This window comes from Halichoerus grypus, chromosome 4 (genome assembly GCF_964656455.1).
Source record: "Halichoerus grypus chromosome 4, mHalGry1.hap1.1, whole genome shotgun sequence".
NCBI classification, from domain to species: domain Eukaryota; kingdom Metazoa; phylum Chordata; class Mammalia; order Carnivora; family Phocidae; genus Halichoerus; species Halichoerus grypus.
Genome location: NC_135715.1, coordinates 128,554,087 through 128,569,394, shown reverse-complemented (window position 1 = coordinate 128,569,394; position 15,308 = coordinate 128,554,087). Strand labels below are relative to the sequence as shown.

General features: G+C 37.0%; 1 long non-coding RNA gene across 1 annotated transcript in view; it reads right to left on the bottom strand.

Moving 5' to 3' along the window:
- Window positions 1–9,080: 9,080 nt before the first annotated feature.
- The window catches only part of LOC118534507 (uncharacterized), a 32,413-nt gene continuing 26,185 nt past the window's right edge, over window positions 9,081–15,308 (bottom strand). The window contains exon 3 of the long non-coding RNA XR_004916716.2: window positions 9,081–11,131. This is a non-coding gene — a long non-coding RNA (uncharacterized LOC118534507). The remainder of the gene's footprint in view (window positions 11,132–15,308) is intronic.

Here is a 15,308-nt window from a genome sequence, read left to right as displayed (position 1 = left end):
AAGAAGAACAATAGGGATATTAATCCAGGAAATTTGGCTCCAGATACAATCTTTTAATCACTGTATCATAGTACTTGACACCCAGAATGACTGTGTTACACAACTCTACATGAAAAATCACACTGTAAGGGATGCCTGGGTGGCTCTGTCGGTTAAGCATCTGCCTTCAGCTCAGGTCACGATCCCAGGGTCCTGGAATCAAGTCCTACATTGGGCTCCTTGCTCAGTGGGGAGCCTGCTTCTCCCTCTGCCTGCCACTCCCCCTTCTTATATGCTCTCTCCCTCTCCCTCATACACAAATAAATAAAGTCTTAAAAAAAAAAAAAGAAAGAAAAATCACACTGTATTTTAAAAATGGTACACTCTGGAGAACAGCTCCAACACAGAATACAATGTAACACCATGGCATTGGTGATATCTATAAAAACATATCAATAATATGCCAATAATTACTAGTAAGTACATTGAACTGTTCAATTAAAAGGCAAATCAGGTTGATTTTTACAAGGCAGCTATTTAAAACAAATAAACCTAAAACATAAAAATTCAGAAAAGTGAAAAAGTAACAGGATTGGAAAAATATCAGACAAATACTAACAAATATACTAAAGAAATTGAGAAAGACACAAAGAAATGGAAAAACATTCCGTGTTTGTTTCTTTTGCTCTGCAAAAGCTTTTTATTTTGGTGTCATCCCAGTAGTTCATCTTTGCTTTTGGTTCCCTTGCCTTAGGAGACATATCTAGAAAAACGGTGCTATAGCCAATGTCAGAGAAATTACTGCCTGTGCCCTCTTCTAGGATTTTTATGGTTTCAGGTCTAATATTTAGGTCTTTAATCCATTTTGAATTTATTTTTGTGTATGGTGTAAGATGGTGGTCCAGTTTCATTCTTTTGCATATAGCTGTCCAATTTTCCCAACACCATTTGTTGAAGAGACTGTCTTTTTCCCATTGTATATTCTTGCCTCCTCTGTCATAGATTAATTGACCATATAGTCATGGGTTTACTTCTGGGCTCTCTATTCTGTTCTATTTTTTTTTTTTTTAAGATTTTATTTATTTATTTGACAGAGAGAGAGAGAGACACAGCGAGAGAGGAAACACAAGCAGGGGGAGTGGGAGAGGGAGAAGCAGGCTTCCCGCCAAGCAGGGAGCCCGATGCGGGGCTCGATCCCAGGACCCTGGGACCATGACCTGAGCCAAAGGCAGACGTTTAACGACTGAGCCACCCAGGCGCCCCTCTATTCTGTTCTATTGATCTACATGTCTATTTTTGTGCCAGTATCATATTGTTTTGATCACTACAGCTTTGAAGTGTATCTTGAAATCTGAGATTGTGATACCTCCAGTTTTGTTCTTCTTTTTCAAGACTGCTTAGTAATTCCCCTACTGGGTATCTTACCCAAACACAAATTCAAAAAGATACATGTACCCCTATGTTTACTGCAGCATTATTTACAATAGTCAAGATATGGAAGCAACCCAAGTGTCCATTGACACATGAATAGATAAAGAAGATGTGGTATATACATACAATAGAATATTACTTAGCTATAAGAAAGAATGAGATCTTGCCATTTGTAACAATATGGATGGATCTAGTGGGTATAATGCTAAGTGAAATAAGTCAGTCAAAGAAAGATGAATACCATATGATTTCATTCTATTGTGGAATTTAAGAAACAAAACAAAGAAAGAAAGAGAAAAAGAGACAAACAAACAAGACTGTTAAATATAGAGAACAAACTGGTGGTTGCCAGAAGTGACATGGGTAAGAGGATGGGTGAAACAGGTGAAGGGGATTAAGAGGACAATTATCTTGATGAGCACTGAGTAATGCATAGAATTGTTGAATCCCTATATTATACACCTGAAACTAATATAACACCATATGTTAATTATACTGGAATTTTTTTATTAATTTTATTTTATTATGTTATGTTAGTCACCTAACATTACATCATTAGCTTTTGATGTAGTGTTCCATGATTCATTGTTTGCATATAACACCCAGTGCTCCATGCAGAACGTGCCCTCCTTAATACCCATCACCAGCCTAACCCATCCCCCCATCCCCCTCCCCTCTAAAACCCTCAGTTTGTTTCTCAGAGTCAACAGTCTCCCACAGTTCGTCTCCCCCTCCTGTTTCCCCCCCTTCATTTTTCCCTTTCTACTATCTTCTTGTTTGTTTTTTTTTTTAACATATAATGTATTATTTGTTTCAAAGATACAGGTCTGTGATTCATCTATACTGGAATTTTTTTAAAAAGTACAAGTCTTATTTACTAAAATTTACACAACATTGCTGAAAACAAAGAGGATCTTAGTAAAAAATTTAAAAATTTTTAAAAATGAAAGCTAGAAAATAGAGTTTGATAATATAAAATTACTACACAATAGTAATTGTGAAATGAAGCTAAAGTGGTACTTAAGAGATAAATTTATAAATAGAAATCTTTTTGTTAGAAAATAAAGATGGCTAAAACTTAGTGAGCTGAGGAATAATTTTAAAACAAGGGAATAATTCCAAGGCAATTAGAAGCAAGATGACTGACAGATAGATAGAAAGAAAGAAAACTTAATGAAATACAAAAAAAAATATGTATTAAAATGAACAAAAATAAAATTGGTTCTTGGAAATAAAATTAATATAATTTAGGGCGCCTAGGTGACTCAGTCAGTTAAGCATCTACCTTCAGCTCAGGTCATGATCCCAGGGTCCTGGGATCGAGCCCCACGTCGGGCTCCTTGCTCAGCGGGGAGCCTGCTTCTCCCTCTCCCTCTGCCTGCTATTCCACCTGCTTGTGCTCTCTCTCTGTCAAATAAATAAATAAAATCTTAAAAAAAAAGTAATATATTTTAAACCTCTGGCAAGACTGACCAAAAAAGGTAAATGATATGAGGAATAAAAAAGGCACAAAATCACAGGTATTGCTGATATTAAAAATAATAATAATAATGGAAAAAAATGCAATAGACTGCTTTATACAAAAGTTTTGAAAAATAGGCAAAATAAATACATTCTGAGAAAATTAGCACACCAACAGTGAAAATAAAATAGTAACAAAAAGTTTTGTAAAACTTCTAATTTTTAAGAAGTTTAATAGTTAAAATCATTGCCCCCCCCAACCTACAAAGAGACTAGACACATATGGTATCAAATTTCAAGTAAAAGATAATCATATAAAAACTCTTCCACAGATTAGAAAAAGAAAAAAACATGCCCAAACCCATCCTAGAAGCTAAACTAAATGTTGATACCAAACCTAGACAAGGACAGTAGCAGAAAGAAAAATTACTGGCCAATTTTACTCTTAACATAAATGAAAAAAAAATAAACACACACACACACACACACACATATATATATATACATATATATATATAAAATCCAAATGCATCAATATATTAAAAATGTAAAATAGATGCATCTTTTAGAATGGCAGAGTAAGAGACTCAGAGGACTCTCTCACCAGCAAAACAACTATTTAAGTGGTGAAAATTATTAAGAACAATTATTTAACTTCTAGAAATTCTCTTAAGAGTAAGTATACAGTGAAGTGAGAAACATTTCTTCAAGAAAATCTACTAAATATCGTTAAGAACAGTGAGGGTCTGTGGCATTTGAGCCACAACTCACTGTCTTCCCCTGCTCTCAGTTCCATGTTACAAAAGCTTTATCCTGGGCACTCCAAGAACACAGGACTCCCTCTGCCCCAGTGCCCGGTCAGAGGAACAAGCTGCCTTTATTTCTCATCCCCACCCCCATTCCCACCCCCCAGCCACATACTGCAGAAATTCTATTCCAAATAGGCCTAACTGAGAGGACTGGATAACTCTTCCCCAACCCAGTCCCATCTGCAGAGTGGAAGTGCTACCCCATGCTTGGCAGGCCAAAAATCCTGGTGTCCCAACAGCCCCCACTACAGCTTATTCACAGGGCACTGCTTCCTCTCCAGGTGGGGTAAATCTGTAAGAGGGGCTGCCACTCACCATAGAGTGCCCACTCCTCAAGCAGGACTCTGCCTCCAATTCAGTTGCAGTGGTATGGGGATTCTGTCCAGAGGAGAAGGCAGGCCATAGGAGACAAAGAGCTCCACAACATTCCTGAGAGGACTGACTTTATTTGGAACAGAAAGTGCAGAACTCCATGTCTAAGAGTGTTATAGAAAACAATAGAAGATTATCTTGGTGGACATTTATTAAGAGAATGCTAGTAGCTCCGTGTTATTAGAAGTTAATTGGACAGTTAGGTAGTCAGGGCCAGGGTCCCCAGCAAGAAAATATGGAGTCAGGACAGCTAAGATAAAACAGCACTAACATCCTGTTTTACAGCTAAGACAGGACCACACTAGAGTTCTGTTTTGCAGCCTCTGCAGAAATGACTTGTGCAAAACATCCTAAAAGAAGACAATTAACCGCAAGGCATTTGTCCCTGTCACAGGCAAGGGGCAGTTAAAAGACATAAACCCCCAGATGACAGCAAAAAAGACCATCAGCACGTCGACATTAACCTAATAGGTAGACAGATACCTGACCAAAACCCTGATAGCACAACTCAGCACACCCTGATTGCTTAAGATAGTTCCGCAAAAGAGCTCATAAAAACCCCTACGCTTAGAAAATCCAAGGGCAACCCTCTCGGGCGCCCCGCTCCCTCTCCAGGAGCTTTATACTATCCCTCAACAAACTTTGCTTTGCTGCCCACCACTCTTCATCTGGTCTACCTCTTCATTCTTCAAAGCAGCGGCCTGACCAAGAACCACCCCCACTAAAGGCACAGAGTTCCTGCAACAATGTTACAAGCAAAACAGCAGAACAGCCAGAAGTTTAATAGAGTGAACCAAGGAAAAGAAAGCTGAAAAGAACCCTCTTGAGGTCACAGCCAATTCTGTGGGTCAAGAAGGCTATATGCATGCACTAGGCTTCAGCCATTCAGGAGAAACAGAACAAGACATGAGGCACACATTAAAGCCCCCAAACTACACACAAACCCATCAACACAGGACAGAAGGCTCACCTGCATAAGGGTTTTAAATAAAACCTCTGACCAAATACCGAACAATATTCTAACCCAAGGGTGACTCTTATTTACTAAAAATAAATTCAGAATCATTCCTAGCAGTCTGAAAGACTGTGTGCATGTCCAAGGTTGTACTCCCTCAGGAGCAGAGAGGAGAATTCCAAGTTACTAGTCCCTGTCTGAACATGAAGCCAAAACCCCAAATTCCCCGAACGGGGACAACAGCCTCCAAGCTACATTCAATGGCAAAAAGTAAAAATCTAACAGGATAAGGGGGCTTAACTACAACCTTTAACTAATAAGTAGTTAATGCTGACCCAAGGGCAACACCTACGTATCCAGGCTAAGAGAGAAAAATAAGGGAAAACAATCAGAGCCTCACACTATAGAGGAAATAGACTTTACAAAACTTGTTCAGCCAAATTTTAAAAATTAAAAAACAAGCAACCAAACAAACAGTAACAACAAGCTCAGAGGGTAGGAGGGATCAGAAATTCTAGAGTCGAAAGGCACAATAACTACAGTGGAAAAAATATTCAAGGGGTTCAACAGTGAATCTGAGCTGGTAGAACAAAAAAGTCAGCAAAGATTAAAGATTAAAGATTAAAGTGAGGGTCTGTGGCATTTGATTAAAGATTAAAGATTAAAGATTAAAGATCAGTAGCAATTATACAAACTGAAGAACAGAGAGAGAAAGAAATGAAGAAACATAAACAGCCTCAGAAAAATGTGAGACACCATTAGGCACACCAACATATGTGTAATGGCAGTGCCAATAGGAGAGAAGAAAGAGAAAAAGTAAAAGTATTTGACGAAATAATGGCTGCAAACTTCCCAAATTTGATGAAAAACATTAATCTACACATCCAAGAAGACAAGTATTGGCGAGCACACAGAGAAATTGAAACTCCTGCACAATATTGGTGGGAATGCAAAGTGGTGCAGCGGCTATGGAAAATAGCATAAGGTTCCTCAGAACATTAAAAATAGAACTACCGTAAGATCCATCAATCCCACTTCTATTTACCCAAAAGAATTTAAATCTGGATCTTAAAGATATTTGCACTCCCATTTTTATTGAAGCACTATTCAATATAGCCAAGATGTACAAACAACCCAAATGTCCATTGACAGATGAATGGATAGAGAAAACGCGGTATATAAATCCAATGTAATACTATTCAGGAATTAAGTTCTGCATTATGAGACAACATGGATGAACCTTGAGGACATCACACTAAGTGAAACAAAGGCAGTCACAGAAAGACAAATACTGCATAATTCCTCATTTATGAGGCACCTAAAAATAATCAAATTCATAGATTCAAAAATTGGAATGGTGGTTGCCAGGGTCTGAGGGAGAGGAGAAATGGGGAGTTACTAATCAACAGGCATAGTTTCATTTAAACAAGATGAATAAGCTCTAGGAATCTGCTATACAACACGGTACCTACAGCCAACAATAATGTATCATACACTTCAAAATTTGTTAAGCACACATATCTCACGGTAAGTGTTCTTACCCCAATAAAATAAAAATTTAAAAATAAAGCTTGTTGAGACTTTATAAATGACATATACACTTGACCCTTCAACAACACAGGTTCGAACTGCGTTGAGTCCACTTATATGCATTGTTTTCTTGTTAAATACAGTATAGTACTATATATAAATGCATTTTCTCTTCCTTATAACTTTCTTAATACCATTTACTTTTCTCTAGCTTACCTTATTGTAAGAAGACAGTATATAATACCTATAACGGGCGGTTTTATGTTATCAGTAAGGCTTCCAGTCAACAGGAGGCTATCAGTAGTTAAGTTCTGGGGGTATCAAAGTTACACACACACACACATGACTTGGGGGGGGGTGTCAGGGACTCTAAGCCCAGAGCTCTTCAAGGGTCAACTATGGTCTTTTTCAGTAAGTGATCTGTATATATTTGAAAACAATGTCTATTCCGCTATGGTCTATTCTGCTCCGGTGAGGTAGTGATCTATATATTTAGCGTTTAATCATCTCTGTTTTTGCTTGGTTTTTGTCTGCTTATTCTATTAGTTACAGAGAAAAACAGGTTAAAAATTCCTATGCAATTATGGATGTCTATCTCTCTTTTAAATTTGGTCACACGCACCTGGCCCAGGATTCAGAAAAGCCAGAGGAGAAGCTCCAGATGGTGGGTGAGATGTGGGAGAAGCGAGCCCCCTGCGACACGGAGATGCATAATCAGCCTGGTCCAGAACCCAAAGAAGGTGAAGAAGGAGACTGCCGGTGGCTGGAGGCGTCACAGGCCCCAGGGATACCCTGCGCCCACGAGTCGATCAGCAACACACACAATTTGGCCCATTGCTCCAGGCCATCCAGCGCCCTCAGAGCAAAATCCGGCAGCCTTCCGTTTGCGCGTGCGCAACGCTGAGCCAAGGGCATACGGAAAAGGGCATTCTGGGAAACGTAGTTCTACCTTATCTAAACTCATTCTGCATAAAGCCACTGTACCCAGCTAAGGAAGGATCCAGGACAATTATGATACAATTGTAATTCATTTGATTCAGGATGCTAGTTGAAAACCACAAAACTATAAGAGACTGTTTAGAGACAAAGTATAAAGAACAGAGAGGCAGGAAAAAAGAACAGAGGGAAGATTATGGTACCAGCCCACGACAATTACCAGCTATAGCCACAGGGGGGAAAAAAAACAAAACCCACAAAAACCAAAAATCTTATTTTCTAGGAACAGACCTTATTTAAAGGAATAAGGATATATCTAAAATGTTGCTGACAATTTGCAGCAAATGTAAATCAAATACACACCCCTAATGAACTAACTTGATAAATTTAGGCGTGATATAATGCATAGGGCATACATCTATATTGTCTAATGGTAAAACAGATTTTTTTGTGAGGGGCTACAATTTACAATTATGCTGGTAAGGCCGTTAAAACAAAGAGCAAAGAAAGAAACATTTTTCCCTTTCAAATATTCATAATGTATAGCAACAATATTCCCAGGCTAAGGCAGTGTTTGGCTTTCCAAAGATCATTAACATTTAGATCATTTCAGGGAATTGGAGAACTAGAGACAAAGTTAAAAAGTTAACACAAAAGGGGTGGGGGAATGTGAAACTATGTACCAGATGCTAGAAAAATCCTTGTGATGTGGGCATTTTTGTTAATAAAATAAGGTTTTCGGTGTGTGGCTTTTGGGTATCAGCATTATGTAGAAACACAGTAAAAAAAGAGAGACAGACAGACAGACAGACCGACAATTAAGCAAATTACGCTGGAAAGAGGGAAAATGAGGTGAGAATTTCCTCAGAAAAGGCCCCTCCCCCAGCTCTCAGAAGGTCTTTAGCTACGAGCAGCTTCCCGGAGGACGTAGGGTTGTCATGGAGACAGAAGAGGCTTCCTCCTCTGCCCTGGAGCAGAAGCAGCAGGGCTGGTTGAACAAGCAAAGGAACACAGTGGTGAGCCCTTTTCGCTGCTCGCAGTGGACATCAAGCAATAACCTAATCCACTGAAAGAGAGAAACGAAAAGGTATCAAATTCCACGTCCCCCTACCCCCAACACACACGTCCACACGATGATATTAGGGACAATAAGGATACTCTTTGATCACCTATTTACTTAGCTAAAATTTAAATAGATCAAAAAGCTGTTTTTAGAAAAGTCATTTATTTCTTCTAAGGTTCAATAAAGGCAAAACTATTACTATTCCAGTATAAATCAATCTTTCTCTATAATAACAATAGTTACTGGTAATAAGAATAAACAAATAATGTTATAATAACACGTAAATTCTTCAAGAAAGTTGTATACCATTTTAGTTACAGGAATCTTTTGGTGAATACCAGTAATGTGTACAAAAAGATAAGCACAAGTTAACAAATTTCTTAAAATTAAAAATGACTAAAACAGGCACAAATAGAATTATAGAATCCATCAATATTTATAAAGAATCTGTTCTATTTTATAAGATTGCCCTATTTATATTATAAAACAGAGCAAATTAATTCAACTGGAATTCAAAATGTAATTAAAAGTGAAAATATGAGTCAGTGATCTATAATAGCATTCTTTATATTTCAATTGTCTGAATGAACAAATAACATTTCTTCTTTTATTCTGTAGTTTTATTAAATACAAAGCACAGTTACTTTGTCTAGAAAATCTATAGTCACACCTTCAATTTATGTTGATATCTTGTATTCTTTAGCAGAGAATGAAAACAGGAAAAAAAGTATGTAAATGAAAAAGTTAATAATAAACAATAAATTTACATGTAAATTATTCTTGCAAGCTAATTCCCTTGAGAAAATTTACAAAAGAAAATGAACACAATCACATTCTTGGAATTTTTAAGTCCTTATATAAAAATGCTGTGAATGCCTTGGTTTATGTATTATTCATGAACTATATACAACATTACAGTTACCAGTGTGTTTTTTTAAAACATTTACATGATGGATAATACAGATGGAATTTTTGACCTTTATATAAGGAAACAGATATTTATTCACTGGAGAGTTTATGCCTCTGGATTCTGAGAGCACAATCAAGCATGTAAATAGAAGAATTTATAACATAATGCCATTCTGTTTGTTTCTGGGGAAAAAAACATGGGAAACAAACCAGAAATGAATAAATGTTACATAAAAATGTATCTTAAGCTATATGAAAAGGCAAAATGCGCTTCTTAAGGGATACTCATTCTTGCCTAACTTTCTAAAAAGGGATCTCCTGATCAATATTTAAGTTCTTCATGACTTTGGTGACATGACAATAATGTTAATCATCACAATAAAAGATCCATGTAAATAGATATGATGATGGCAATTTATCTTCAGCAAATTAGCTGATGTTCCTGGACTTTTAGGACTACCCTAACTTTTTACTCTGAAGCTTGAAACAATTGAAAATTTTCCTTCTATTGTCTGTTTATTCCCTCTGTCCCCCTTTTTCTCTCATAAGGAGTATGTGTGTGTATGTATACATCTAAACATTAAAGAGAAAATACATGTATGTATATAAACATGTATATAATGTGTGTATATAGAGAGAGATTACACAAAAATATGTATTACACAATAGCGTTAGGCAATATAACACACACACACAGGCTTCTCGTGTTTTCACAGAGGAAATTCCAAACCATTCTCCCTGAGGGAAAAGTGTGGAAAGAGTATTGCTCTGTTCACTTCTTTATTCCTTCCAGGGGAGGAGGAGTGAGATACCTGATAGGGGTTTAAGAGAAGAAACCATGAAAATGTGCTTCCACCTTCTGGGCTCTATTTCTTGGTCTTCCTGCCTGCAGGGAGATGGTCTGATGTGCTGTGAGCTGCAGTAACCCTTGCGGGCTGGCTTTGTTCCAGCCAAGAAGACCTGCGACTGTCCAGCTGTATCTGTGACTGAGGAGAGCAAATTTGGCCCCGAAACGCAAATGTGTGTGTGTGTGTGTGTGTGTGTGTGTGTGTGTGTGTGTTATTTTCCTCTCTTTATTTTCAAATTGCACTTCAAGAAGTGAACCCAGCTTCAAATATTTAACGATTTCTCAATTTGTAGTTATCATACAGGGAACAAAACAGCAGAACTTAATCAACTCTCCCAGATTCTATTTTTAATTAATTCTGAAGCAGAGAATGCTATAGAAATTTGAACACTAGAATTAGGCTAGTTGTTTTGCTTGTATTATGTGCAAGATTATTTTGAGTTCTAATTTCCTCATTTACATGGAGATGTAACGATAAAGCTCAAGAACCAGATTTTTAAAGGCAATTCCTTTCCAACCTAGGTCTCCACTCCAAATAACATGATTTCAATACTGCTTTTTTAAAAAATAAAAGTACATATATTAAAAGACTTCATTTCCAACTTTAAATATTGTGCTTTGAAAAGTATATCATTAAAGCAATCATTTTCCTTAAAATAAAATGACATATCCTACATTCCAGTTTAAAGTGGCCGACTCTCTTTAACTTAAAGAGGAATTTCTGCAACTCATTTTGGATTGGAACTTCTTAGTGGCCAGCTGATCGAAAGCAGGCTATTTGCAGAGCTGTATCCTTCTGACGTTCTGGTCCGGTCTCCGGATTTCTCCATCTCTGGAAGCTGCAACATAAAATTCACTTGTTTATTGTACATACTCCTATATGCCCAGAATTATAAAAACCTGGAAGGCTTCTATATTTATTTAATATCTCTTTCTTGTAAAAGGAAGTAAACCAATAAATATATAGGCACAATATACGAATGTGAAGAATCTCTTATTTTATCTTAATAAAGACTATAAATTGGTCAGAAAGAAAATAGTAAAACAAATACTATAGACCACCGTACTATATGCCCCATGTTTATCAAATTTTATCCTATTTGTTCCTCATAAGACCCCCAATGAAGTGAGTTGTATTAGTCCCATTTTAAAGATGGAAAAAACTGAGGCTCAGGATCACAAAGTCAATGTCAGCGCCAACATTCAAATTTAGGTTGGCTGATGCCAAACCTGCCCAAAACAAGCTCTACTTAGTATATTGCCCTATTAGACATGTTTGCTTTTCCACTGCTAGCTCCAGTCAATATTTTCTCTGAAATCACGTTTTCTATTACTTAGTATTTATTGCATATACTGTTACGTAGAGAATCCAAAGGTGTGAGAGAAGAAAAAACTGTAGTTCTGCCCTTGAGCTTAAAATAATTTAATTTCAGAACCAGTTGTTCTGAGTTTAAAGCCTTGATCACATGAACTGTTCTGTTCTGGACATGGGAAAAGACGGATGAAATAGACAGTGTCTTACCCAATTAGGGTCAGGTGGCATGGACATATACACAGAAGAAATCATTAAACACAGGCACCAGAAAATGAACCAAAAATATAAATAGGAACAGTGGAGAGGTCAAAGCAAAATTCAGGCAAGCTGGTCACTGATTCAGTTAACATATATATTGCACATCTACTGTGCCTGGCACAGCGCTAAATGCTGACGAAAGATCAGCCAGGGATATACACCCCCTGCTCTCACGGAGTTTACTGACTAGCAGGGGACACCAAGGCAAACAAGCAATGTCAGGGCGGTGTGATGAAGGTAAAGGGGGCCTTACAGAGTGCTCTGTGAGCAAAAAGTGGGCACTTAAGCCATTCCTCACTGGTTTCCTGTACCAAGGGAAATGTAAGCGAACTTGAGGGATAAAAAGGAGTGAACTAGGTGGCAAGGCTAGAAGCGAGGGAACAAACCATATAATACCACAGGGCCCAATTCCTGGCCCAAAGTAGACATTTGTGACTCACCAAACTACCCCAATAAGTGAAGAGGGAGATAATCTCGATTCAACCAAGGAAGGAATGATAAACTGCTTGCTGTAAGAGCTTAGGTTTGAGGAGACAGTGCTAAAAGATTATGTTTTAAATCTACTTGTGATATTTTAAACTCAGAATAATTAGCTACCTTTTCCTACTACAAACAATGCTGCAATGATTAATCTTGTACATAGGTAATGATGTTCTTCTGCAGGATATCTGTAGGATAAATTCCTGACAGCATATATGTTTCAATAAAACAGGCAGGGTATAAAATAATATTACTTTATGATCAGAGTCTGGCAAACAAATGCACATAATTTCTGCCTTTGTGTACAGAAACATACATAAGCACAAACATTCATGTACATGAGAATATCTGTGGATCGGGATTTAAAAGAAACTGGTACTATTAGCACCTACAGGTTTACAAGAGTTATTTTTTCATGTTTATTTCATATTTCTGATTTTTAAAAAATTCCGATAATGAGGCTCCTCAAAACACACATTCACACAGAAGATGTATTCAGATACGCATGCTGATATTGATGAATCATGATAAACAGTCTGCTGAAGAAGAAATATATTCACTCAATTTTAAGGTTTTAGTTAAATTAAATAATATAAATGCCTCCTTTTCTGACAATGATTATTGTAATTGTATATAAGAAAGGGAAAACTATCACTGATAAGCGTATAGAAATGGAGGTATTCCACATTCAACTTCAAAATTATCTTACTTAGTGTTTTAATTTTGTAAGTTTGCCTAGCTAACATGTAGGTCCCAAATCCATACACTTGGTGCTCTAAATGAATTAAGTTAATTCTCATAGCAGCCACATGACAGAGGCACTATTTTTATCCCCACTTCACAGATATAGAGACTGAGGTTTAGGTTTAGAAACAGAACCAAGATCACATAATCACTGGAGGGCCGGTATTTAAAGCTAGGTGTTTCCTGAGCCCATGGTTTTAACCACCAGACTAAACTGCATCTTTCAGCTTTCTCATAATGCTGTAAAATTAATTTGACAAGATATAAAGTAAAACAAATTGTGCTTCGAAGTGCATAGTTTATGCCATCTAAGATAATGTCTGCTTTTATCTCTGTATCTTAAGGAATGTATTTAAGAAAATGCCAATTAAAGGGGAAAATAAGATAGCATTTAGTGTTTTTAAGTAAAGACTTAAATCTGGATTAAATCAACTTGATTTCATCATATTTGCCCTATATGTACTGAATATATGTATATATATGCATACATATATATACACACATATACATATACACATAAGGTCAGCATGCCAATCAAACAAGATTTTCATTTGATTGTTTGCAAGTACCTAGTCTTAGAAACTGTCATCTAAGTTCTGTTACACTTTAAATGAAGACTAAATCACATTCTTAGAAGATAGATAAATCCACTCCAAGCTACTAGAGAAGTAGAACAAATCTTCTAAGAGCATTCTTTCATTTGACCAAGCCCAGTACCCCTATTATCCTAATTAACAACTTCCCAAGTGTGAGAGATCTCTTGGTAATACTTAAGCACCCAAGAGTGTGAGATGGCAACAGAAATGGGATGCATGCCTACAGATGGTTTCTGACTATTTGTGAATATCCAAAGGTTGGCATCTAAATAGAAAAAGATTTATTAGCTATTTTTCAAATAGTGGAAGACTATTATAACTGGTGACACTGTTAAGAAGGAAACCAAGATTATATATTCTGGAAACATTTTCAAAAGTTGCTTTAACTGACGGGAAGTTTTCCTAACAACTGTGGTTGTTTTTCACTACCCAAATAAGGGCCAATTTGAAAATTAGAATTACTACTACTAATACATACAAATGACATTTCCATTAAAAGTCTATTCTAGGAAAGGAAATCTTACAGTAGAGGCTGGGTGCTGCCTTGCCAGTTGGCAAGAAGTCGAACATTTTAGCCTTGGATTAAGTATTAAATGAGACCTGGAGCGGATGGTGCTTGTTAAGCCACACTCATCCCTACCATTTGGACCAAGGTTAGTAAAGATGCACTGGAGCATATTTTTGAAAGGTAGTGATATTCTTTTATTCTATACAGTTTCTTCATTGCTTATGAATCACAAATTTTGTTTTGAACATTTTGCCAACATTTACATTCTGCTTTTGTCTCTTCATGAAAGAAGAAGTACAAACTTAACCGTACTTAGAGATGTAGTGCTCAAATATACCAATGAAAGTGGTAAGAGTTATTTTGTCCAGCAGAGGAAGTTTAAATGGGTTGTTTCCTATGTTTTTCAGTTTTGAAAAGATGCTTTATCCATCCTGGTTTGTCACTCACACACGGTGCAAGACTTGTTCTTCACTTGATTTTGGAGCTTGTAGGAAAGGTTAAAGAGCAGAAAGAGGCTGCTGAGTTGTGGTATGTTAGCATCATACTGTGAAATGGCATATTAATAATAAAAATTAGGATTAAAAAATATAATGATAAGGGCATTCTTGGGAGGGTTGTCCCAAGAGGGCAAGAGGCATCATATACAAGCTCTAGCCCGCTAGTCTACAAAGTTTATGATTGGAAACTGACCCAGGCAGCAGTTTCTGGACAGAGACCCAGTTTCTATTTAAAGGTTAATACAAGGTCACCAACAGTGAAGTGCCACCTGGAGAGAAGCCTGTTCTCCTGCATTCCAGCCCTCCTCCGTATTCTGTATCTCCACTGGAATAACTGGTATAGAAAACTGATGTGACCGTGACAGCTGAGCAAAGGAAGAAAAAGTTCAATTCCAAGAAGCTCAAGCTGGTGAGATTTTAAAAGGATAAGCTGAATTGAAACCATAGAAAATATTGGCTAATTTTTGCCTAGTGGGAAATAACAGTATAAAAATAGTAACAGTAAAAATGATTATAATATCTAACACTTAATGAACTCTACGACTTGGGAGGCACCATGTTAAGGCTGGTGTAATTGGGTCATTTAATCCTTGTAGAGACCCTATAAGGTAGGAGCAA